The sequence below is a fragment of the Narcine bancroftii genome, chromosome 8 (assembly GCF_036971445.1).
Source record: "Narcine bancroftii isolate sNarBan1 chromosome 8, sNarBan1.hap1, whole genome shotgun sequence".
Classification (NCBI taxonomy): Eukaryota; Metazoa; Chordata; class Chondrichthyes; order Torpediniformes; family Narcinidae; genus Narcine; species Narcine bancroftii.
The window spans coordinates 33,876,838-33,902,823 of record NC_091476.1 but is presented as its reverse complement, the minus strand read 5'-3'; the positions used below and the strand labels follow the sequence as shown (position 1 = coordinate 33,902,823).

Genomic DNA, 25,986 nt, shown 5'->3' with positions numbered 1-25,986 from the left:
GAACACCCTGGGATGTTGTAAAAGGCTCAAAATAAATGCAAGCTTTTTTTCTTTGAATGTTCCATTATTCCAGATAACTCTATTGTCATGTAATAGAGCAGAACGCATAATATGACACAAAATTGCCTTCTGCCTGCCATAATGCGTCACCATCAGTGATGCCTGGCAGTGACGCTTCACTTCTTTGGTGATGCATGGATATCAATTAAAGGTCTTGACCCAAAAAGTCAACAGATCATTTTCTCCATGGATGTTGGCTGACCAGCCCAATCTCTTCAGTTTCTCTTGTTCACTCAAGATTCCAGCATTTGAAAATTTTTGTGCATTAGTCGTAATATTGATCTGAGGTAAAAAAAAAAACTGTAGGCATCAGAGGGAAAGTATTCCAATGGCTGGGGCCATAATTTGCACTAAGAAAGAGGACAGTGGTTGTTAGAAATTAATTCAATGACTCCTGACACTGTGCCAGCAATCCATTAGGCTTAAATATCTCACCTGCCTCAATACGATCTTTCTTTAACCATGAGCTTAGAACTGACAAAATTTGTTGATGGGTGTCCAATGTTCAATTCCGCATATAACATCTCAGCACCTGAAGAATTCCATGCCTGAATGCTTCAAGGCTGAAGCGACAAGACAACATGAAGGCATGGAGTGATGAGCGTTGTGCCATGCACATCTCTTATGATGTGGTAGGGCAAGGACAGTGCAGCAGCTAGCGCAACACTGTAACGGCACCAGCAACCATGGTTCTGCATTGTCTGTAAGGAGTTTGTATGTTTTCCCTGTGTCAAAAGATGTTTCCTCCAGGTGCTCCAGTTTTCTTCCCCCTTCAGAAAGTTGCACGTTGTAGATCAATTGGGAACAATTGAATGGCAGAGGCTCAAAAAGGCCTGTTATTGTGCTTTATGTTTAAATTTAAATTTAAAAAAATCATGTTCAATTAGAAATAGCCCTTGGCATCAACCCTTGAGGGCCAATGGGATGACAATCGCCAGGTTCTCCAGCATCAACACCTGGGGGTTATCATTGACCAGAAACTCAACCAGATCAGTTACATAACTGTGCTGGCTTCAAGGGCATATTGAAGGTGGAAATATGTACAATTCCACCCCATTTCCTCAAAGCCTTTCTACCATCTTCAAAGAATATTTCAGAAACAAAATGGAATGCCCTCCAACTGATTAGATGAGTTCAAAGCATCAAATGCTTTGAAGCTCATTACCAACAGGATAATCTGCTTGCATGAATGCCACTCCATCTACGATGATAAATAAAAAAACATTCCATCTACCACAGATACACTGTCTTCCATCTGTACCATTTACAACATGCACTGCATTACTGCAATTATTCACCAAGGCTGACTTGATAGCACCTTCCAAAGTTACTGTTAAATACATGCAGTAAACATATTAGTATATCACCTCGTGCAATTTTCTCTCTAAATCTCACACCATCTCCTGTTAATTTGGCTATATATTGCCTTTCCATCATCTTCACTAGGTTTAAATTTGAAAACTTTATCTACAGCAGCAACATGAAGGTATCTTTATTTGAAGGACAACAGTAATTCAAAATGGCGTTTCATCAATACCTCCTTGATGGGAATTGGTAATGGGAAAACCCCCCCCCCCCCCACATCACATTTGATCTGAACCTTGAAAATGAATGAATACATTAAAACAGAGTTCATAGTGGAGTTAGACTTAGTTAAGGAACAAATTAATACCAATCAATTGGAAATAGTAAAAAGCATGCTGAACTGACTAGTAGCTTGACTGCAACTGAACTGTCAAAACCCAACACGCTTAGAAGAAGCTGATAGTTGAGTCAGCTTTTCATTAATCTGTACACTCACTGTCATTGAAGTTACTTTACTTTGGAGAGTAAACCCTTAAAGTCAAATCTTCAGTGCATTTGCTTGAAGGGAAGTATTAAACAGTATGGATGATTTTAGCATGAATAAACTACATGTTGATTGGTAAAAGAGCTTATGGTTTTGTTGATCAATGGTGAATTTTATTTCTTATTGGATTTGGTTTGAATCTACTTCAAACTGAGGGCAAGAATGATTTTTCCTGCCCATCACTAGAAGAACATAGGCTATGCCTCACCATGCCTTATTTTCTGGCTCAAAATGCAACATTAATTCTATTCACTGAGGGGAAAAAATACTGAAAGGGACACATACCTTGTAAATGTGCTTCTAAAAATCAAAATTTTGATTGACTCTATTGTAGTGTGTGATGAAGTTTGTGATATAAATTCTTACTTTTCCAAAAAATAAAATTGAACTCTGCTGTAGAACACAGGCAAATAAACGCCGAAACACTGAATTTTACCCAATATACTGAATGAGTTCTGAGTTTAACCTTATCTGTTTTCACAAAACCAGGAATAACAAGTGAAATTTACCTTGAAACATGTTATTGTATCTTCACTTCACTTGTGTGAATAGCTGGTGTATTTTCCCCCTGTGGCAGTGGTACTCCGAACTTGTAGCTGCTGCCTGATATCTGCAGTGGTCATTGTAAAGTACTGAGCAGGGTTACACAAAGCTGGCATGGAGATGTGGGAAAATGGTTTCAGATGGGATGATGGAATGAGAGACATTTGCAATGTGTCTGGCCATACTTCCTTTGTGATTGCCCTCACACATCCATTCTCATGCCCTATGTGGCACTCAAGCCGGTGTTTAGGAACAAATTATAATGCAGAAATTATAATGGGCTAATAGTGATTGCATGCTGTCAGACACACAGAACTGATCTAGTATTGAATCAACATGATTATCATTTACACAGGCACCATCGATTTCCTAGTTCCTAGCGAAATCCATTTCACATTTCAATGTTGACTTGGAAGATGATATGAAGAGTCAGCGTAAAACATTTTTGCACCGATTTCAGTTGTTATTGAGGAAGTAGAATCTCGCTGTATGTTGTACCGCCACACAAGCGAAATGGATTGAATCATATTCAGGATAGCTTGCCCCATTTTTTCTAATGGGTGGGACTTCAAGCAGTAATGAATGCAGCTGATTTAAGACAGCTGCAAAATAATTTTCATTTTACCTGTTTAAATGAATTGTTCAGGTCCAATTTATGTGCAAAATACTCATTTATACAGCGAATATCAATGTCAGAGTGGTAGAATAATCGAATCATACTTCATAAAAGCAGGTAATTAGCCCCACTGTGTCCATGCTATCCGGTGGGCACACATCCATACTAATCTCACCTTCTAGGATTGATCATAGCTTTCTATGCATGTCATCTGAAAATTGCAATTGATTGAGCTCATCCTAGTTCTATAGTGGAAGAGTTGTCAGCTGAACAGTTTCACATTGGGCCTGGAGATATATGGTTTGAAAATTTGCAAATTACACTAAGATTGGTGGTATAGTGGATACTGAGGAAGGTTATCAATATTTTCAACAGGCTTCAGATCTGTTGGGAAGGTGGGACAAGGAATGGCAAATGGAATTTAATTCTGACAAGTATGAGGTATTGCACTTTGATAAGTCAAAGCAGGGAAAGATTACACTGTAAATGGTAGAGCCCTGGAGAGCATTGGAGAACAGAGAGACATGAGAGTACAGACAACTTAGGTGGTGAGAGTATGAAGAAGACGTTTGGCATACTTGTCTTGATTGGGAAGAGAATTGATTACAACATTGAAGACATAATTGATACAGCAGTGCAGGCCATACTTGGACTTCAGTGCGCATGTCTGGTCACCCACTCACACCAAGGAAGAATATCACTAACTGGAAAGGCATTAGAAAATCAACAGGGTGTTACGGTGGAGGATTGGTTTCAATCCTCGATCCAGGTTCTGGGATGAGGTGCCAATCAGCAGTCTACTCTCTTGAGGAACAAAGGACTCAGACTCTTCTTCAAACAATTCCCTTCATTTGATACAAAGGCTTGTGGGTTTAAATTCTCCAACACTATCTGATAATAACCAATTTCAAAACAGTCATCTATTGGGCAGAAAACATCCCATCAGCATTAAGCTATGCAATGCCCATCCACATGTTGCACTATATTGTGAACTAATCACACAGACATGTCCCCTTCTTCTCAGGTATTCTTACAGTTTTAGTTCTTATAATTTCTGTATATCACATGGTTCCAAACAAAAACAAGACTTTTGGAAATTGATCAGCCAGGCTATTGTTATCAGGCAACTCACATCCTGGAGCCTCTCACTGACCTTGGACAGGGCTGGTGGAATTTCAGCTTGGCTATCATTGCCAAAGAACACACAACCTTGGCCCCCTTGCCTGTCCTTGGGAATCTGTACCTGACTTGATGTAAGCATTAGCAAAGCTGTATTTATGCATTAATATTTTGGTTAATTAATGTTGATGTATTCAATGTGCTAATCAAGATCCATCTAAACTAGAAATACACTTATTTCTATATTCCCTCTTTGAGACTTTTACATTCTCACACCATGCAGCCTCGGGCAGCCTCATGTAGCTATGATAGGCATCAAGCATTACAAGCAGTCAACTCTCCTATCTCTGAGAGTATGATCCTTTGAACTTCAGGTTGGGGAGAGGTCATTACTATGCACATATAAGCACATATCTAAGTTGTGAATGCAAAAAAGATTCTGCATCTAATGGTATTGGGTCATTTATATTCCTGTACATGGGCATTGAGTCCTTATAAATACACACATGGACATGCTCCCTTGTATCTTTGACCTATTCAATCCATCGGACCCCCACCCCCAACTTGGTTCCTAGGCTTTTACATTTGTCAGTACTAAGATACATCCAGAAACAACAATATCCAAGACTATAACTAAGGGGATCATGATTTGTACTGGCATAGCTCCCCATGAACCTAAATGATTGGTGAGCCATCCTGAGAATGATTTTCCTGTACTCCTGGAAGGGGAAATGCATCTCTAATTGTTCTCAAATATCAATAACATTAGCCACGTTATATTCTGAGTCTGGGATCGATGTGGCACATACATCATCTTTTAAATTTAGTTCCACACAAAGTCCACTCTCCTTTGCTAAAATATAGTCTATTGCCATTTCATGTTTCAGAAAGGTCAGTCTGTGACCTTTAATGGTTTGGTTTGCAAATGTTGATATGGTGTATGTGATGTTTTCTATGTGATCAGTTAAGAATGTGACCCCATACCAAGGGAATAAACCAATTTCCCACTTTTTTTAATTAATGAGATTCTCCAGTGAAATTATTCAATATCATAGAATTTAGCCATCTCCCTCTTTTTCCATCATAATCCAGATATCAAATTTCATTTATCTGTGAGATTGGTGTGAGCCTTATGTTAGCTACTGTGAAGTCTACTAGACCACAACACCCTGATCAATTCTTGTGCCTCCTGTACTTCGGAATAAACAGTTCTAACAGCCAATGTTAGTCCTTTCAACCACCTTCCTAGTTAATTTTCTAACACTTCCAAACTTACCCCATTGTTACTGGGCTCAGTCAATGGCATTGACATCACCCTTCTAATAGCCATCTCATACAAAATGATATGGGTACATCTGTTTCTACTTTTCTCATGGCCATGAATGCTAACGGTCAGCATTGTACCCAGTTCACACCTCTTTGTTGATTTTTGGCCAGTTTGCCATTATACCTTTCTACTATATTGGCAGATTGAAGATGATACACACAAGAGAATTTCTGTCTAATTCCCATAAATTTACACAGTGTGTCTCAAAGTTCATTTGAAAAATGAGCTCGGGGGCGTGGCAAGATGGCATAAGGAACAGACGTGCCTTCCAGTCCTCTCCTGACTCTAACTTATTGTTTTGTCTTTAAGTGCCCGTTAAAACTTAAAAAAAAAAGTTTATAAATAGTATGAGGTGTTGAATTAATACCTAATGGTACATTTGTTAAAAAAAAGTAAAAGGAAACATCAACAGATTGTTAAAAAATTATATTTTCCGAAATTATCTGAGCCTGCTTGTTTACAAAAAGCCACGACTCAGCGTGAAATGGATCCAGGAAAACAAGTGAAGAATTTGGCCTTGGAGCTCCGTTCTGATTCCGTAAGTCTTTCTGAAGGTCGTTTTCAGCTGCCTTTAGAACAAAGGGCTGGCCGGATGCCGGTATTTCAAACAACGTCTACTGAGACTTTGACTGCTGAATTAGCTGGGGCGCCACCAGTTGGAGAGTTAAAGAGTTGTTATTTGACTGCTATACCACCAGTTATAACAGCTCTTCCAGATACTGACGTAACAAAGCTTTTAAAGGAGGTTTGGATCAAAGATAACCCTGATCATCAGCCTCCTGATACTTCTGGGGGGTCTGTGGCAGGGGCTCTTACACGGAGTCAAACTGCAAGAAAAGCTACTCAATTAAAAGAAGGGATAGAAGGTCCTCTGATTCCACACAAACAGCAGGATCCCACCATGTCTGGATCTACTGATGTTGATATACTTTTCAAGAGTCTTGAACATAAGATATTTTCTTCAATGATGCATTTAGGTGATTCTATGAATAATCTTACTTCTAAGATTAATGCATTGGTGGATGTCAATACTCAACAGATGGCTGATTATGGAGCTTTTAAAGTCGAAACTATTGAAAGACTTGAGATGTGTGATCAAGGATTATCTGATGTACAAGATCAATTGCAAGATGTGAATTAAACAATTGAAACGCTACAGATTTTGGATCAAGTTTTTGACGTGGCCAAAATGGTCGAAGACTTACAAACTCAAAATAAAAATTTGGTGAAAAAGATTGATTATTTGGAAAATCAATCCAGATGGAACAATATAAAGATTATTGGTTTGCCGGAAGGTATGGAGGGACCAGACCCAAGAAAATTTTTTACTGAATGGATTCCACAGGTGTTGGGTCAAGAACATTTCCCGGAAGGTATAATACTGGAAGGTGCTCGCAGAGCCTTGCGTAAAAGACCTATTTCAGGTCAAAGTCCAAGACCTGTTTTGGTTCGTTGCTTGAATTATTATGAAAGAGAAATAATTTTACGAGTGTCTATTAGAAATGCACAACAGAGAAAATCACCCTTGATGATTCAAAATAATCGAGTTTTCTTCTATGCGGATTTGAGTCAAGAAGTTATGTTCCAACAACGGGAATTCAATCCTGCTAAAGAGTTGTTGTGGAAGAAAGGTTATAAGGCAATCTTTAGATATCCAGCTGTTTTGAAGGTTTTTCAAGATGGTTGCCAACCACAGTTCTTTGATTCTCCAAAGGAAGCTATAGCATTTGCTCAAGAGCTGCCAATTACTCAGTTTCAACAGAGACATAGTCTGCCGCGATCTCTAAGGAGACAAGAGATGGAAGAAAAGAGCCGTGCTCCAAGAAGGAATGGTTGTAATGGTGACTCGGCAGTTGGAGCTGAGTAAAAGAAGAGTTGTCCTTTTTTTTCTAATGTTTTTTTTTTAAAAAGGATATTAAATAATGATGATGTTAGTTTAAGATGAAGTGGGAGTTGGGGGAGAGAACTGGATAGGCACTATTTCCTGAAAGTCATCTGCTACGTGTGAGTTATCTCACACCCATTTTTGTTTTGGGAGTTACCGCATTGCGCGGTTTAGACGGGAGGGGGTATTTTTAACCTCCTACCGTTTTTTTTTTCCTTTTTTTTGTATTATTAGATTAAAGAGTGAAGGGTTTTTTTTTTGTTTAAATATAAAAAAAAAGCATAAGAAAGTATTTGATTGTTTAAAAAACTAAAAATTGATGTGGTTTTTTTTGTAAAGTTTATTCAGTAGATAAGGAATATCTGAAATTTAAATGTGAATGGGATGGAGAAGTTTTTTTTAATATATTTTTTCTTTAACTTTAAGGTGAAAGGAGTGGTAATTCTGGTGTATATTATTTTGCTATTTTAGTTATAGAACGAAGGGAATAATGGTGAAAGTTATAAATTGAATTGTACAATTTTTAATGAGGCTTGAATTTTGTTTGTGGTTTATGCTCCATTTGTTGAAGATATAGATTTTGTTGTAGATGTGTTTTTATTATTCGGACATCTGAATTTTAACGTAATGATTGGGGATATTTAAATGTGGTATTGGAGCTTTTATTCGATAACTATTTAAGAGTAAAAGGGAAAAATGGTGGAAGAGTACTAAAATTGAATTGTACAATGCTTAATGAGGTTTGAATTTTGTTTTAAGATGGTGGTTTATGTGACTAATATGATGATAGATGTGAAGCTAGTTGATATTTGGTGAAGGTTTATCTCTTTAGAGAAAGTTTTGTTTTCATCTTTTTTTTCATGTTACAATTTTTTTTAAGAATTGATTATTGTTTAAGAATTTTTGATAGATAATGTTACTAACTTTACTATTTTTTTATATTAAGTTTGAGTTAAATATATGTTTCATCTTAACTCCGTTTGTTAAATATATGAATTTAAGTTTGATTTAAATATGTTTTTTTAAGTCTGATATTTTAGTATTAATGACTTTTCTTTTTGTTAGTATTTTAATCCGTTATGTTTTTGTTTTTTTTTGTAAGTGGGTTTTTTTTCTCACATATATTAATAACTTTATTAATTCTTCACTCTTTATTTTGGGGGGAAGGGGGTTTGGACTAATTTGAGTTGGGTTATTAATGTGTAATAATTATTGGGGAGGGTATAGTTTATTTAGATTACTGATATTGTATTGTAATTTTATTATTTTATTCTTAATTTTTTTAATTGAATCCTATATGTTATTCATGTTATAAAATCTTAAATAAAGTTAAAAAAAAAAGAAAAATGAGCTCCATTATCACTGCTCAGCATCTAACACACTCCAAACCTTGGGAAGATTTCTTTTGCAGTGTTTATACTACTGTTTTTGCACCTGAATGCGTGGTGGGAAATGTGTCAAACCCCTCAAAAACCTGTCAGTTATTGCAAGGTGGTGGTGCTTTCTTTCTGTGTGGTCAACCATGTCTACGTTGCCCATTACTAGGTGAGAATTATGCCCCCAGCCATATGCAAAATCAGTGTAGATGCTAGCTGTTTGCCCTTTGTATAGTCTGCATACCTCTGTCAACCAACCAATTTTCCCCTGCAACTGCTGCAACCGTGTCTGCCTGTCCCACATCGGACTTGTCAGCCACAAACGAGCCTGCAGCTGACGTGGACTTTTTACCCCCTCCATAAATCTTCGTCCGCGAAGCCAAGCCAAAGAAAGAGAAGATACCTCTGTCAGTGCTAAGAGTTCCGATTCCTGCGTGCTATTCCCTAAATTCAGTGCTTTTTCTTCAATAGCCCAGTCAAAAATCTTTTTTTTCTGACAATTGCATGGCCATCCTTTCTCACACCTGTCCTTTGATCGATAAAGGATTATCTATTCTGAGTGTAAAGACCTACAAAAGGAAGTGGACAGAGCCCAGGACATCACAGGCAAAACCCCACTATCGAGCTGTTACCCCTCCACCATCAGACTCCTCGATAACAAACTCAATCAGGGATTCATTCAAAGACATGTGCATATTTATTTTTTAAAAAAGAATTCTCTCTGCATTGAACAGTCAGTTTGTTTACATTCATTATCTGTTTATAGTTCTTTTTTTTGCACTACCAATAAGTGGTAATTTTCTCTTGCCCACTGGAAAAAAATCTCAGGGTTGTATGTATTCTGACAATAAATCTGAAATCTGAATCTATCTGCAAACCACACTGAATTTTGCAGTGGGTCTGTATATAGGTGACCTCTGGCTCAGGAATCTTGTTCCACAATGGCCTGTCTCTTCTCCTTTGTCTGGTGTCAACTTTGGTTTTTTTCTGGGTTGACAACACCTCACAATTGTCAGTCCTGGTTGTGTAAGCTATGTCTCATAGCCCATTATCCTGCACTCCATGAGAGATGATTTTCCTCTGTTCAACAGCGCTTTCATTGTCTGTGATACATATAGGGTGATTTCATGTCTGGTTGTTATTGAAGTGACCTTGTCAACTGCAAATATGGCTGCTGCAAATCCTTTCTCACGTGGATGCAATCCTCTCTCGACTGAGTCCATGCAAGTGCTGTGATACACCACAGGTTTGTATCTTCCATCTTCCTTTTGTGTAAGAATGGATGTAGCAAATCTCTCTTGCTCTCTGCCGGAAAGATAAAATGGCTTCCTGTAATCTGAGAGTCTCAGTGTTGATGCCTTTTGCAGTTTTCTTCAGGTATTCAAATGTTCTGTTTTCCATGTGTGACCAGTTTAGCCTCTGGGAGTTGGATTTGCCAAGACACAAGTCCTGTCATTTCTGCAGTCACAAATTCATTGCCTACAATAACCAGCCATTCCCAGAAAACTTTGTATTCCTTCACCTTCCTTGGTTTTGGCAGCATCATGATGGCTTCATTTCTGTATTGGGAGATCCACTTGACTCCCTTCTTTAGTACCTGCCCAAAGTAGTTAACTTGCTCCTGGGAGAACTGGAGCTTTGCTTTGGACACTTAATGTTCTTTGTCAGCCAGCAGTTTAAGAAGAGCTTTGCTTCCTTCCCTGAATGCACTAAGAGACATGCAGCACAGGATATACATTGACATACTGGATAATTGTGATCTGTGCTCCTTTAATTTGCCTTTCTGGTCCATTCTGGCATTGGTTTATTTGTTGCAAAGGATGTTGTTGACACACTGAATATGTATTGGGCTGAATGTCCCATTCACTGGCCAGGAGTATGGATCTTTCTTTGTCTATTTATTGATTGGCCATAGTCTGTCTGGAACAAACTCTTCATGTGTTCAGCAGGGATTACTGTTATTTTGTTTCCTGGATTCCTTCCATACCAAGGCTTTGTGACACAGACTTGATTCTTAGGCACTTAAATCATGTACAGAGGTTACCGGCCTTCACCTACTCCCAAATTCACATGGCTTTCTGGTTTATCTCATACCCTTAACCCTTTCTTGTTCAGTCTTCTCTCTTTTATTTTTCTCTCCCTCTTTCATTTTTTTTCTCCTTTCTATTTTTTTTTAAATTTGAGGTTAGTTCTGTGATGGACGATCCTGGAGAGGATGTCTCCTCACTCAACAGCTTCTATGCAGCCCATGATTCACCTCTTTTCTAAGACTAGTTCAGTGATGGGCACAGCCCATGAATGGTGGCCTACAGCTCAGGGTATGGCAGTCACAGCCCACTGTGGCAGCCTACAGCTTACTAATCTACCCAGTGGGCAACAAGGAGCTAATGAGGTCCTTGAAAAGTACATAAAATGCAAGAAATACAAGAAAATACTCAAGAAGGAAATCAGGAATGCAAAAAGAAGACATGAGGTTACTTTGGCAGATAATGTGAAGGTAAACCTGAAGGGTTTCTAAAAGTATATTAAGAGTGAAAAGATAGTAAGCCACAAAATTGGTCCCCTAGTGTCAACTATGAATACACTTAAAATAAAAACAGATTCATTAAGAAAAGCAAATCAAACTCAAAGACAACAAAACAATGGAAAGATTCAATCCACTCGTTTTAAAATGGAGATGTAGGAAAGGCATTGCTACACATATTTCATCATTAATTAAATTCAAGTATACTGGTGAGCAGTTAATTAATGTAATAATGTAATTTAAGAAGGGGATTAAAATTTATCCAGCGTGAGAGGAAAAAATTGACAAACTCAGAGTTATTTTCATTTTTAATTGTTTCTTGTTCAATGATGAGAAATATAATGGAATCCTTACATTTAGAAAGAAAAATATAAATATTACCAAAGGAAAATCTTGTGACCAGCAGTATTGAACATTTTGAAGTGGGGTAAATGCAAAAGTTTATTGGATGTAATTTACCTGTATTTTCAAACAGCCTTTGATAAAGTAGCTCATTACAGATGAATGAACATTCTTAAATTCTACTCAGCAGAATGGATTGCCATCTGACTTTCAGGCAGAAAGTAAAGAGCAAGATGGGTAATAGTGATTTATCAGAATCAGAATTTATTGTCATGTATAAGTCACAGAATTTGTTGTTTCATGGCAGCATCACAGTGCAAGCATTCATATACACCTTACAAAAAGAAAAAAAAATGGTACATGAACAGTCAAAGTAAGGCAACATCTGTGGTTTATTGATCATTCAGAAATCTGAAGACAGCAGGGAAGAAACTGTCCTTGTGCCGCAGAGTGCTCATCCTTAGTTCCTGTACCTTTTCCCTGATAATACCAGAATGAAGGAGAGTGTAGCCTGGATGGTGGAAGTCCTTGAGGATAGAGGCTGCTTTCTTATACTCCTCCTCTTGCAGATGTCCTTGATGGAGTGGTCTGGTGCCCGTGATGTTTCAGGCCAAAATAACAACCCTCTGGAGATTTTTCTTGTCCTTGGCATCTCTGTACCAGACAGTGATGCAACTAGCCAAAATAATCTCCACAGTACACCTGTAGAAGTTTTAGAGAGGCTTTAATGACATACTGAATCTCAAAAACCTCACAAAATATAGCCGCTGGCAGGCCTTCTTCGTGATTGCATTGACATGGAGGCTCCAGGATAGTACCTTGGAGATGTTGTGACATTCCACATGAACTATGGCTGATGACCACTGTTCCTCATTGATTACATTCATTATTTAGACTTTGGAATCAGAATCACAATTTTTAAATGTGCAAATCATCAATAATGAGGAGGACTGGGCAACAAAATGGTGCAGTTTGGGAGCACTGTGAATTAGCTTGGGTAATTAATTAGTCGAGTTGCTGCCTCTCTGGTGGCCTTTGTTTGATCCTGAATGTGTGAAGTTTGTATGTTTACCCTGTGGTTTCTCTGGGTACTCCAATATCCTCCCACATCACAAAGGTATGAAGAGCAACAGGTTAATTTATAAATTGTAAAATACAGACAAAGTGATGGGAATGAGGGGAGCATGTGGGCTGCACCGTTAGAGTAGCCGTTAGCACAACATTGTTACAGCGGCAATGATTGGGACTGGGATTCGAATCCCGCACTGTCTGTAAGGAGTTTCTATGTTCTTTCTGTGTCTGCGTGGATTTTCCACGGGGGCACCAGTTTCCTTCCATCGTTTGAATCATACCATGGGTATTGGTTAATTGGGTGTAATTTGGCAGCATGGGGTTGTATTACTGTCTAAAGGTCTAAATAAAATAGGATTAGTGTAAATCAATAGTTTTCAAACTTTTTCTTTCCACCCACATACCACCTTCAGCAATCCCTTACTAATCACAGAACACTTATGGCATAGCAATTACTTATGGTCAAATGTGAGTTTAGGAGAGCAGTTTGAAAACTACTAATTTACACGAATCCTATTTTATTTAGACCTATAGACAGTAATACAACCCCATGCTGTATACAGAGCCGTTGTCATACCCACACTCCTGTTTGGCTCCGAATCATGGGTCCTCTACCGGCATCACCTACGGCTCCTAGAACGCTTCCACCAGCGTTGTCTCCGCTCCATCCTCAACATTCATTGGAGCGACTTCATCCCTAACATCGAAGTACTCGAGATGGCAGAGGCTGACAGCATCGAATCCACGCTGTTGAAGATCCAACTGCGCTGGGTTGGTCACGTCTCCAGAATGGAGGACCATCACCTCCCCAAGATCATGTTATATGGCGAGCTCTCCACTGGCCATCGTGTCAGAGGTGCACCAAAGAAGAGGTACAAGGACTGCCTAAAGAAATCTCTTGGTGCCTGCCACATTGACCACCGCCAGCGGGCTGATATCGCCTCAAACCATGCATCTTGGCACCTCACAGTTCCTTTGAAGAAGACCGCAGAGCCCACCTCACTGACAAAAGACAAAGGAGGAAAAACCCAACACCCAACCCCAACCAACCAATTTTCCCCTGCAACCGCTGCAACCGTGTCTGCCTGTCCCGCATCTAACTTGTCAGCCACAATCGAGCCTGCAGCTGACGTGGACATTTACCCCTCCATAAATCTTCGTCCGCGAAGCCAAGCCAAAGAAAGAAGAGAAAGAAGAAGAACCTACACTCCTGATATGATTCAAACGATGAAAGGAAACTGGTGCCCCCGGGGAAAATTCATGCAGATTGCACCTAATTGGGCACGGTTTCATAGCTCCAAAGAAAATGGGCCAATGACAATTTTTCTCAAGTAAAATATTTCAGTAACAATTGGGTCTAGCCGTGTAGTTCTCAACCTTCCCTTTCCATCACATACCACCTTATGCAATCCCTTACTAATCACAGAGCATTTATGATGTAGGGATTACTTAAGGTGGAATGTGAGTTTAGGGGGCAGTTTGAAAACCATTGGTGTAAATGAATATGGACTAAATAGATCATTAGCTGAATAACTCTATGAACTAATTGAATACACCAAATTATACAAAGATCTCAATAGCTGTTTTAAATTGTGGAAATAATTGACAGATGAGCCTCAACCAAAAGAAATGCACTCTAAGAAGCAAATTAATTATTTGAACTGTATGAGTTAAAATCAGGTGGTGGAAATAAAACAAAATAGACTACCAAAACACCATTCAAGTTTATTATTGCACATACCAAGATTCAGTGATATAGTTTATGAGCAGTTCAGCTAGACATCTCAAACATAGTACAACAAATAATTCATAATGCAAAAGAACAGAGTTACATAGTACAGATAGTACAGAGCTAAGCCAATATAATTTTTACCGCTGTGAAGTTTATTCAGGAGTTTCATTTCCCTGGAGAAAATCACATACAATCTAAGGAAGTAACGTGACACATTTGTTCAGGTGTGGAAACCTTACTTGAAACACATTGGCACTCAGATTGATTAGCGCATCCCCCCCCACCCCGCCTTTTTGAAACAGGGGTATTGTAGCAATCCATCCCAGCAGGGAAATAAATGTGATCAAAGAGGGACAGGTGATGGGTTTTTCAGTTTTGTTTTGAGTTTTTAAAATTTATTTTAAATTAATTAAAAATTTAAATTAATTTAATTTAAACTAATTTAAGTTATTTTTAATTTCTTACCCTTTGTTACTTAGACTTTCTCATTTTTTATTTTCCTAGGTTTTTTTCCCAAGATTTTGTAGGGGTCTTTGACCCTACTGGAATTTGTATCGGTGTATTTTAATTGACTACATTTTCAGTTGTACGGGGGGTGGGAGAGGGGGAGGTGGGAGTGGGTGGGGGGGGGGAATAAATATAGACTCTTTATGTTACATGAATGTTAAAAAAAGATTATATGCTTTGCATTTTACAAGACTATGAAAATTAAAATAAAATATTCAAAAAAATTATTATGTTGGTAGCAAAGGTGTGAGATACAAGTGGCAGAAATGCAGAAAATCCAAGAAGGTATCTGCAGTTCTTCAGTTTATTACAGCTCTGACAAATCATCATGAGCTTCTCAGTTATTCTGTAAATCACTTAGTTTCTTTCAGATCAAAACTCATATTCTTTTTAGTAAGAATCACAATGCCTGCAAATATTTAAAACTATAATTTTCTGTACCTTTGACCAATAAAGGGCACATTTCTGACTGATTAACATTAGTTTATATTCTATTTTTTTTTCTGGCGATGTGAATTAAATTTGGAGCAATAGACTTTGATTTGTTTTGCAGATAATTCATGACTCAGTTAGCTCCTCTCCGTCAGTTTTGCACTTCTCTTCGATATCTTCTGAATTAGGCTTGATAATGGGCTTTTAGCATCACCTAATCAATAAAACTGACTGAGATTTAACTGTTGTTGTAAATGTTAAAACACAAAAACTTGAATTCATATGCACTCCCCTTTCACCTGAATACATTTAGATGACATTTGAATAAGACAGATTTAATTCCTAGTTTAGTATTTCTTACATCATTGATTTAATGACAGCATTTATCACTGGATCTGATCAATTTATTAATGCATTATTTTGCAAGTACCATATATTTCGGTATATGTCAACCCATGAAACACAAAAAAAAAACTCAAGAAGGGGTCAATTTATACATCAGATATACATTTGAGACCTTAAATTCAGTTTAAAATCCAATTCATGCAGATCCTGTGTATAAGTTGACCTATGAAAAAACAATTTGGTGTATAAGTCGAAGCATGGAAAGCAGATTTGGCATATAAGATGGCCCATGATTTAAAAAAATCCTGACTGCTACAGATTTTCATTGAGATTTTTATTGAAAACAATAAAACAATTATAACCCTTCAAAATCACTTTCACGATCATCATCTGAGGGTTGTCAGAGGCGAAGGTAGTGGGGACGACCTTCCACTGCTGCACAAATGCGCTTCATGGCGTGCGACTTAAACAGCCTCTGACGACTAAGTCCAACAGCTGGCTTTTAAATGTGGCATAGTTTTAATGCCCGGCGGAACTGTTCTCACTGACAGGTGAAAGGGGCAAAGGCAGATCACTAGCTCCTTGAAACCAGTTGCTCTGGGCAGAGAAGGTTCGTTAATCACTGATGGTAACTCATCTAGAGGAGAGGGAAAACTACGATTTCAAACTTCCGCTGTTTTGTGGCTATGCCCGCTCACGGGAAAAGGTATGGGAGTAAACCCCGAGGAAAAATGCAGAGTCGGAGACCCGAAGGCGGCTGATGGCCATACCCAGCACCAACTCAGGAACTCTTGCGATGCTGCTGGCACCAAACTGTATTGACCTTTGTTATTCCTTTGGACCTGTCATTAGCAAGGAGATGGGGTCCTACTGCAAGGGCAACATACGGATCTCCATATCAACTCTGCCCTGGCTTGCACTCTGAAGAGGCCACTCCAAAGTGGTACAGTACCCATGGTCGACCATGACTGACAGAGGTCAAAGGATCATAGGCAAAGATGGCAGCAAGTACATCCATACTCTCGCTGTTTAAAACAGTCATCATATGGGTCCCAGTCTGTATCTTTTTGAACAATTTTATCACAGTCTCTACTTTGTCCCATGCCTTGAGCACGAAGTTACACAGCACATAAAGTGATGCAGCACACACTGTCCCACCTTTTGTAAACAACTTTTCTGCACTTGACATCCATTTATTCCATTCCTCGTGCACATGGTCTTTCAATGGCTTGTCCAAACAGACATCAAGAGGTTGCAATATAGATGTAAAACCACCTGAGATAACTGCCATGTAAGTATTATGCAGTGCTAATCGACTTTGGTCTTCTCAGTTAAGTGGCTACGAAACATATCCCAGACCAGCAAACTCCATTCTTTGTGTAACTGCCTGGCCGCCTATACCACATATTGTCTATCCATAGTTTTAGACTATTTTCATCCAGCCATGCTTTTTCATGGAATTGTATAAAAATAACTTTACTGAGGTCTGGGTGCAACTTTGCCCACTGCAGTGTAAATGTTCTTATTTTATTTTGGGTGACGATGTAGCAATCTCGCCTCTGTTCATGGTCCCATTCTGCAATGTGATTTTCCAACTCTAGCCAACAAGTGATTCTGTTTCTCAACAAACATTGCCTTTTTGGTATTTTTCTTCAGGTTTCTTCTTTCTTCCCCAATCTCTTACCAACTTCTCCAATACATCAAATTTTCTTACAGCTGGGCAGTTGTTGGTTTTTTGGCCATTTCTATCAATTTCAATTTAAAACTAATTTCATACTTTCATCACGAGTTGCGTTGTTTCAATGGACCCTCCACGATAGCAATTATCTCCAGCCAACGCCTAGCAGATCAATCCATGTGATCTTTGGGGGTTGATTTATATGCTGATCAATAGACCAACTCAGGCATCCAGAAAATTGGGGTTGACTTGTATGCCAGATATCATGAAACCCTTAAAGCGATGCTGAAGAATGGGGTTGATTTACACTCCAAAATATACAGTAATTAGGTTACAACAAGCTGAAAATAATCAATTTCTTGTCTTCCTATTTGCTTCTGCTTTGAAAAATGAGCTGCTTTGCAGAGACAATCCACTCTTTTTGGGTAGATATTCCTCTTTCTGTCTTAAACCTAATGAAACATTTCAGATCTTTAATTGTTTTGTGACTGTGCACATCAAGCTAGTGACTGTTATCAACCAACCACTTTGTAATGGAAGATCAAGCTGAAAGCCATCACGAGTGCATTCATGCCAGGTTTGACAGTGAGCGATGAGCTGATTCGTGGGTTCTGCCTGCTTAGCAGAATGTCTTCACCCTTGCTCTGCTGGCAATGAGTGGTCCAATTACCACACAGTAGATTCAGCAAAGTCAACAGTGATGGGCTCTCAATGATCAATATCCCACTTGGATTTAATAAAAAAAATAAAAATTAGCTCAACTTACATCTTTTAATTATCTGATAGTTTGAAATACAGAATCCTAATCAGAATTGGGTTTGTTTGCATGAACATGGGTCATGAAATTTATTGTTTCAGTAGCTTTGTGCATAACAAGGTGTAGAATTACTATAAATTATAAATTATAATTCCGTGAATACAAGATTTAAAAAAAAATAGTGCAGAAAAAGTGAGGTAGTATCCATACATTCAAAAATCTGATGGCAGAGGGAAAGAAGCTGTTAAGGTTGAATGTATGTTTTCAGGCTCCTGTACCTCCTTCCTGATGGCAGCAGAGAAGAGGGCACGGCCTGGGTGCTGAGGATACTTGATTATAGAAGCAGCTTTCTTGCGGCACTGCCTCTCAAACATGTAAATTGCCAAGGCCAACATGGAGACCAGGTGGGGGGTCCCCGAGGTGGCAGTCTGCAGGGTCACAAGCTTCTGATCCTTGATGGATGCTAAGTGTGCATAGAATCGGCAGTTGAATGCCTGGATCCAGCGGAGGATGAAATGTGGGGGAGGTCTGTGGCAGATCCCGGCGGGTGAGGTGCAAAGCTATGGCAGTGAGAGAGCAAGGGTCTGCTGGTTCCTGCACATCCAGCTGAGGGTAATCTGTAAGATACAGCGGGAGAAGCGAAGAGAGCATTAGTCAATGCAGCGCAGATACCTGAGAAGGTACCTTTGAGCTCTGTGATTAATACAGTTTTCCCAGGATCTCCCACAACACCATTTGTAATTGACACTCTGTGATGCAAATTTTCAAAGCAAAGACGAGGTGACTTGGCTCTTTGTAAGCATTTTGCAGATTTGTTGGTGAGTCAACTAGATGTGAATTCGAAACAATCTGTGGGCAGAGTCAGGGTAAAATTTGAGCCCCAGTCTTTCTCGAGGTAAAACACAAAAGTCTGCAGATATTACGATTGTAGTAAAACCACAAAAATGCTGGAGGAACTCAGCAGGTTATGCAGCATCCATAGGAGGTAAAAATATATAACTGACATTTTGGGCCTGAGCCCTTCACCAAGATATGAGCAACAAAGTAGACAGGCACCTGAATAAAATTGTTGGAGGAGGAGGAGGGAAGATGGGTAAGGGGAGGAGCACAAGCCAATAGGCACGAGGCCATAATTTGGACATACTCTACATACAGCACGATAACAGGCCTTTTTGGCCCACAATCCCGGGCCACCCAATTGACCTATCCTACTATGTTTTTGAAGGATGGAAGGAAACCAGAGCACCTGGAGGAAACCCATGCAGACATGGGAAAAACATTCAATCTCCTTACAGGGACAAATTCAAACCCCAGTCTCTGGCACTGTAACATTGTTGAACTAACTCCTATGCTAACCATGCCACCTCGTGGAAGTTGTTTTCTCGCAATTCCTTCATCTCCATCATATCTGTTTCCAGAGCAAGGACTTCCATGTGAGATCATCTGAGATGTCCTGCTTCTACCAAAAACATGGCTTCCCTCTACCACCATCAAACTACATATCCCCCATTACTTGCCTATCTGCCCTGGCCCCCTTCATCCCCAAATGGAACAAGGATAGGGTTCCCCTTGTCCTCACCTACCATCACACTAGCCTCTGCATCCAACATTTCCACCACCTACTACATGATCTAATCACCAGGCACATATTTTCCTGTCCACCTTCCACAAGGACCTCTCCCTCCATGTCCCCATCATCTACTCCTACATTACTAACAATCACCCCCTTGATACCTAATCCTGTGATAGCAAAAGTAAAATGCTACACTTGTGCCCACACCTTCTTCATGTTGGGCTCCAATCAGTCCTTCCAAGTAAATCTGTAGGGATCATCTACTGCATCTGGTGCTCCTATTGTGGTCTCCCCTACATCAGAGAGACTGGATTCAGACTGGCAGATCACTTTGTTGAGTACCTTCCCTCTGCCTGCTGCAATAGCTGGTATCTCCTAGTGGCATTCTCTGACCAATATCCTTCCCCATTCCCATACCAACATATATGTCCATGGTCTCATACACTGCTAGACTGTTACCACCTGCAAATTTGAGGAACACCACCTCATATTCCATCTGGGCACCCTCCAATCAGATGGCATTACATTGGTTTCTCCTGTTTCCATTAGCTCCACCCCATGTCTCTCCCCTTCTCTTATTATGTCTCCTTTCCTCTGGCCCTGCATTCAGAGACACACCCTTTCCTTTGATTAATTTTCACCTTTCATCTCCTGACCTCCTATCCATGTCCAATTATAGCCTGTTGGTCTATGATCTTCCCCCCTGCCCTTTCATCCCTCCTACCCCTGCCTTTTCATTCAGGATCCTGTCGACTTTTGGCTCATACTTTGAAGAAAGGCTAAGGCCTGAGACATTGGTTATTTACTTTCAGCTCCTATGGGCGCCTGCATGACCAGTTTAGCTCCTCCAGCAATTTTGTATTTTTTTTTCATTCCAGACTTTATTGCTTGTGATGGTTGCTCGAGTATTGGTCTTCTTCCCCAGCCTTATCAGGAAAATGGGAGAGGCCAGATGCAAGGCTAATTTAGCAAAATAGTACAAAGAGGCTTGGTGCAGCCAACACAAGGGCATTGTGGGGAAGGACCACAGTCTAGTGTCCTTCCATTACCAAGCATTGAAGGGATGAGACTGAGGGGAAGCCCCTCAAATAATAGAGGGGGCAGTAATATCAAGGTGCCTCAGTGTAGATAAAATGAATGTAACGATTTACAGTGATGGAAATGTAGGGAAACAAAACTAAGAGTGGGGAGAGGCTTTGAATGGTTTTCCTTTTGTAAATAATTTATTGTGAATAAAGTTATTTTTTGGCTTTAAAAAAAACATAGAGGAAGGAAGAAGAGTTCCAATGAGGAGGGTCTATTTCCTGTAGTTTCCTGGGAAATCTGGTCCCATGTACAATTATCTGAAGAGTAGTGCTTAAGGTACTTAAAGTTAACGTGACCCAGTTCAAGTTTATCGTCATGTGCATTGTAAAAAGCTTTGTTTGTGCACTGTCCAGCAAGTCAACTCATACATTAGCAAAGCAAAATAAAACACAAAATGGAAAACAGAGAGAGATCGGTTGAATAGAGCCAGGAGAACATTATTTTCTGAATGAGAAATTTGTTCAGTAGTCCAACAACAAGAAGAAAGAAACTGTCCTTGAATCTGATGGTGGGTCATCTCACACTCCTGAAACTTCATGATAGAAGGAGGGAGAAAAACGTGCATTTGGGGTGGGATGAATTCGAAGAAGATGATTTGACCAAAGTGCACAACTCTACAATTTTTGTGGTCTTGGGAAGAGTAAATCCTGTACTGTGCCATGAACGATCAGCACAGGAGACCTTTGATGACGCATGCGCAAAAATTTGAGCAACGCAGAGGGATATGCTTAATTTCCTCAGGCATTGAAATAATTTATTGGTCAGGTCATATCTTTGGAGATGCTCGCATCTAACAACTGAATGTTGTCTACTATTTCCAATTCGGCACTCTAGAAGCAGCCAGTGAGTCAGCTCCACCCTTTTTCCAGAAGTCTTTTTGTCTTCCCAACAATGAGGGAGAGATTGTTGTACTGTATCCAAGCTACCAGGCTCTCTATCTGTCTTCTGTCACACATCATTGTTCAGGATATGGCCTACAATATTGATGCCATGAGTGAATTTGAAGATGAAGTTCAGCAGTATTGGGTTGTACAGTCATGGACATACAAGGGGCAATATGCAGTCTTGCGGGCTGCCAGTGTTGATGTGGTGATGATGAAGGAATTGATCTCTCTCATCCTCTCTGATTTTAATCTGCAGGACTGGAAGTCAAGGATCCAGTGGCGGGGGTGAGTGGGGGGGGGGTGGGGGGGTTGGGGGGTGGACAGAGACCAAATTTCTGGCAGAATACTGGCTTATGATGTTTAATTCAGAAGGTTGTGGAGTTGTCCAGCACAGAAATAGATCCTTCAAACCACCACATCCAGATTGATCTTTTTGCCCACCTACATTATTCCCATTTCTCTGTTTTTGGTAGACCACAAGCCTTGCATATTTATATATCTGTGCTTCTTAAATATTGTCTCAGTTTCCACCATGTCTTTTGTCAGTACATCCAGATAACAACCTCTCTTTTTCAAGTCATTTATCCCTCAGATCCCTTTAAAAAACATCTTCCTCTCATCCTAAAACTATGGTCTATTAATTTTGATACCCTCAAACATGGAAACAATATTTTGTCCACCTATTTGATCTATTCATCTCATAATCTTATGTGCTTCAATCAGACCATTGCAGGGAAGTGTATTCAGCCCAAGCAATGTTTCTGAAAAGCTGAAATTCTCCAATCCAGCAACATGATGGTGAATTTCCTCTGCACTGCCTGTCCTGCATCGGACTTGTCAGCCACAATCGAGCCTGCAGCTGACGTGGACATATACCCCCTCCATAAATCTTTGTCCGCGAAGCCAAGCCAAGACCAACTGACAATATCAAACACTCTCATTGGCAATCATAATTGAAACATTTTTTTAATACAAATTTAAATAAGGCCTTGAAACCTGTTTAAACATCCAGCTGAAGCCTAAAGGCAGGAAGAATGCCTAATGTGATATAGCCCATCATGACTTGTCACGATAGAATGAAGCCATTGCAGAGAAATGTGATCAATCCCATCCCTCAACTTATTTCCAAATTACTTCTTCTCTTTAATCTGTTACAACTTTTTAATCAGCTACCAATACTGGGAGGCCATTTACAATGACTAATTTGCTCACAGTGCAAGCTCGAGAAGCAGATATAATTACAAAGCTCAAACAACATTTGGACAGATACGTGGGTAAGAAAGGTTTAAAAGGATTAGGACCAAATGGGATGAGGTCGAAATGCCTACTTGGCTGGCATGGACAAATTGAGTGGAAGAGTCTGGTTCCTATTGTTTGGCTCAAAGACTTTACATTGGAGCAATCATCTGAGGGAAATCCACATTATCACAGGGAGAGTGTACAAACTCCATAAAGGCAGCACCCAATTTCAGATTTGAACAGGAGTTTCAGGGGCTGTGAGATGGCTGCATTACCTACAACATCATTAAGCCCTTCATCAAGTTATGCATATTTATCTTTGCTTTATAAAGGACTCTCTTTGACCTGCTGAGTTTCTCCAGCATTGTGTTTTTACTTCCTCCATGCTGTCTGCAGACTTACATATTTTACTCCTTAGTTTTATTCCATAGACTCTGTGATTCAATCATACTTCTTATTTCACAAGGTGCAATGCTAAAATGGAAGATTGATCTCTCAGTTTTCATTATTTGTAAGGTTTAAAATGCAAATTGCAAGCAGATTCTGCAAGCAACCATAGATGTTGTTTACATTTTTTGAGTGTCTCCATAGAAATGTTTTCTTAGCCAAGATCTTTAAAGTTGTAACAATCCATCTAAGGTTTAATAAACTGTGTAAAACTCAACTCATCTTTGGTACAGACCTTTTTGAATGAGGCACAAACTACAACAGTATTCTAGTCTCTACAAGGGATTATAAAGGAAAATAATCACAACATTATTGATGCCATTCCATTCTTTTTAATTTAACTTTTATGACATTAAGAGGAAAATCTTTCAAAATGGGAAAACATGGAGAACTGTGAGATTAAGACGTTACACCTAGCCTGATGTTTTAACATGCCAAGGCAATTAGGCATGTCGAATTACGTTCATATTAGTGAATCTTTGAAATAATTTTGTTTACCTTATGATGCTTTCTTAAGAGTGATTTCAGTACACCAAAGAAAATGTGTTCTGGGCCAAGATTCTTTCTTTAAAAGCCTTGTAATATAATTCCAAAATGCCCAAAGAGACCTGATTTATTTTGCACTAAATCTGGCTAATGGCTTCACCATGTAGATTTTGCCCTCATTAAAACCCTATCACTTATCATGTTACGGATTTCAGTTTATGTTCATGCTGTGAGTTGGCGTCAGAATGATGCAAACAGTGACTGCTCACCTTAATGCACATTCTATTCTTTGACATTCATTTTTAGCACCTTGTTGTTCAGAACCTGATAAATATTTAAATGAGAAAATAATTGTACCTTTCTGGGTCTTCATTTCTCTCAGCAGCAAAATTAAGCTTTTATAAACGGTGGTTTGGTTCAATCCTTGCCACACATATTCTAATTTAAAAAGAATTTTTCTTTGAACAGCTACTCACACAACCCTTTCCACAACAACAAGGACTTTGGGATGCAGAATTTGTTAAATGATTTTTATTTTATTGTTTTCAAAAGCAATCGCAGCCCTTGCAGATTTTGAGAAAGCATCACTCTGACCTGACATACTGAACGCTGGTTGTCGTGGCATCGTGGAATAATCCTTGGTTACTGCGAGCATTTTATATTTCTCAGCAATATTATTGGATGAGGATGAGGACCAAGACCTTTTATGCAGAGGTGTCTCAGATTTGCCTAGGAAAACAGAATGGCTTACAGCATGAAGAAGGTTATTCGGCCAACTGGGTTTTGCTGGCTCTGTGCAAAAGCAATCCTGTTAGTTAAAGGCTCCTGCCTTTTAGATCATTAATAATACTGACCAATGAAGATTTTGCTTTCTGAATACTCCAAAATCTCTTTAAAATTTTCCTATCACATTTCCTTTTTTAGTTATAACCTCTTTTTGTGATTTTCTGTCATATTTTAAGTCTACTTCAAAAATATAAAACCAACATGTCATTGAAATTAATTTTCAGTATTTACACTTGGACTTTTTCCCTACAGATATTGGTGCAGTTAGTGACGAACATGATGAAATGTTTCACTATGACATTGCAACTATGGAAAAGCAGAATCCATCAATGCTGGCTGATTATTGTTGGACACTGACATGAGAGGTGTCAAATTCTGACTACAAATGAAAACTAGCAGCAAAACATTTAAAGATCAGTTGAACTAATGCAATGTGACAGCATCATTATGCGATAAAAAATCCAAAATTCAATAAAAAATAATATTTCTCTAACTTCCTACATGATTTAACTATTTGAGTTGCTTTTAATGTCTCTGAATCTCAGGACCCACCATTGAAATGCTTAGTTGCCACACAGGATTCCGTGTACCTCGGGGCAATGAAATCAATGCCACGGAGTCTATCGAGCCTGTGGTTTCACTAAAGGTGAGCGAGTTTGCTGGAACACTGCAGAAAGAGAGAGATGGAAAAAGGCCATGAAGTTCCACTGTAATCTGTGCCAGGTAAGGTCTTCTTTGTACCTTTTGACAATTGAAATCCTTTGCCGAGATACCAGTCTCTCCTGGCATTGTCCCATCAGGAAAATGCTACTTGTTCTCCCATTTACCAACCAAAAAGAAATGGAGCAGTACAGCAAAAACAACAGCTGTCCCTCAGTTCCAGCAACCTCCAGTGCAGTCTGTGTAAAGTTTGCATGTTCTCTCTGTGCCCATTGGGGGTTTCCCTAATGCTCCAGTTTCATCTTGGATCCCAAAGATGTGCTGATAGTAGGTTAATTGACAACTATAAAATAGCCCGCAAGTCTTGGAGGATTGTGAAAGAATCAAGGGTTAGGGGAGTGATGTTAATGAGCATAAGTGATAGAGATATTTACAGGGAAAATAAGTTGGAAATTGGATTGAAAGGATTGTTAAGAGGACTGATGTAGACTTGATTGACCAATTGTTCACCTTCTATGTTGTAAGAAATACAAGATATAATCTGGGAGAAGAAGAAAAAGTTGTCCCACATGCACCCTATTGCTTGGGATACTGATGCTATTGGGAACTATTGCTCTATGAGCTTCTGTTTTAGACCAACCAAGGTGAATCCAATGCTGTCT

General features: G+C 39.2%; 1 long non-coding RNA gene across 1 annotated transcript in view; it reads left to right on the top strand.

The window, feature by feature from the left end:
- The window catches only part of LOC138741709 (uncharacterized), a 105,044-nt gene extending 79,948 nt beyond the window's left edge, over positions 1–25,096 (top strand). Inside the window, exons 3-4 of the long non-coding RNA XR_011343689.1 lie at positions 21,963–21,991; positions 24,917–25,096. This is a non-coding gene — a long non-coding RNA (uncharacterized lncRNA). The remainder of the gene's footprint in view (positions 1–21,962; positions 21,992–24,916) is intronic.
- The last annotated feature ends 890 nt before the right edge of the window (positions 25,097–25,986 follow it).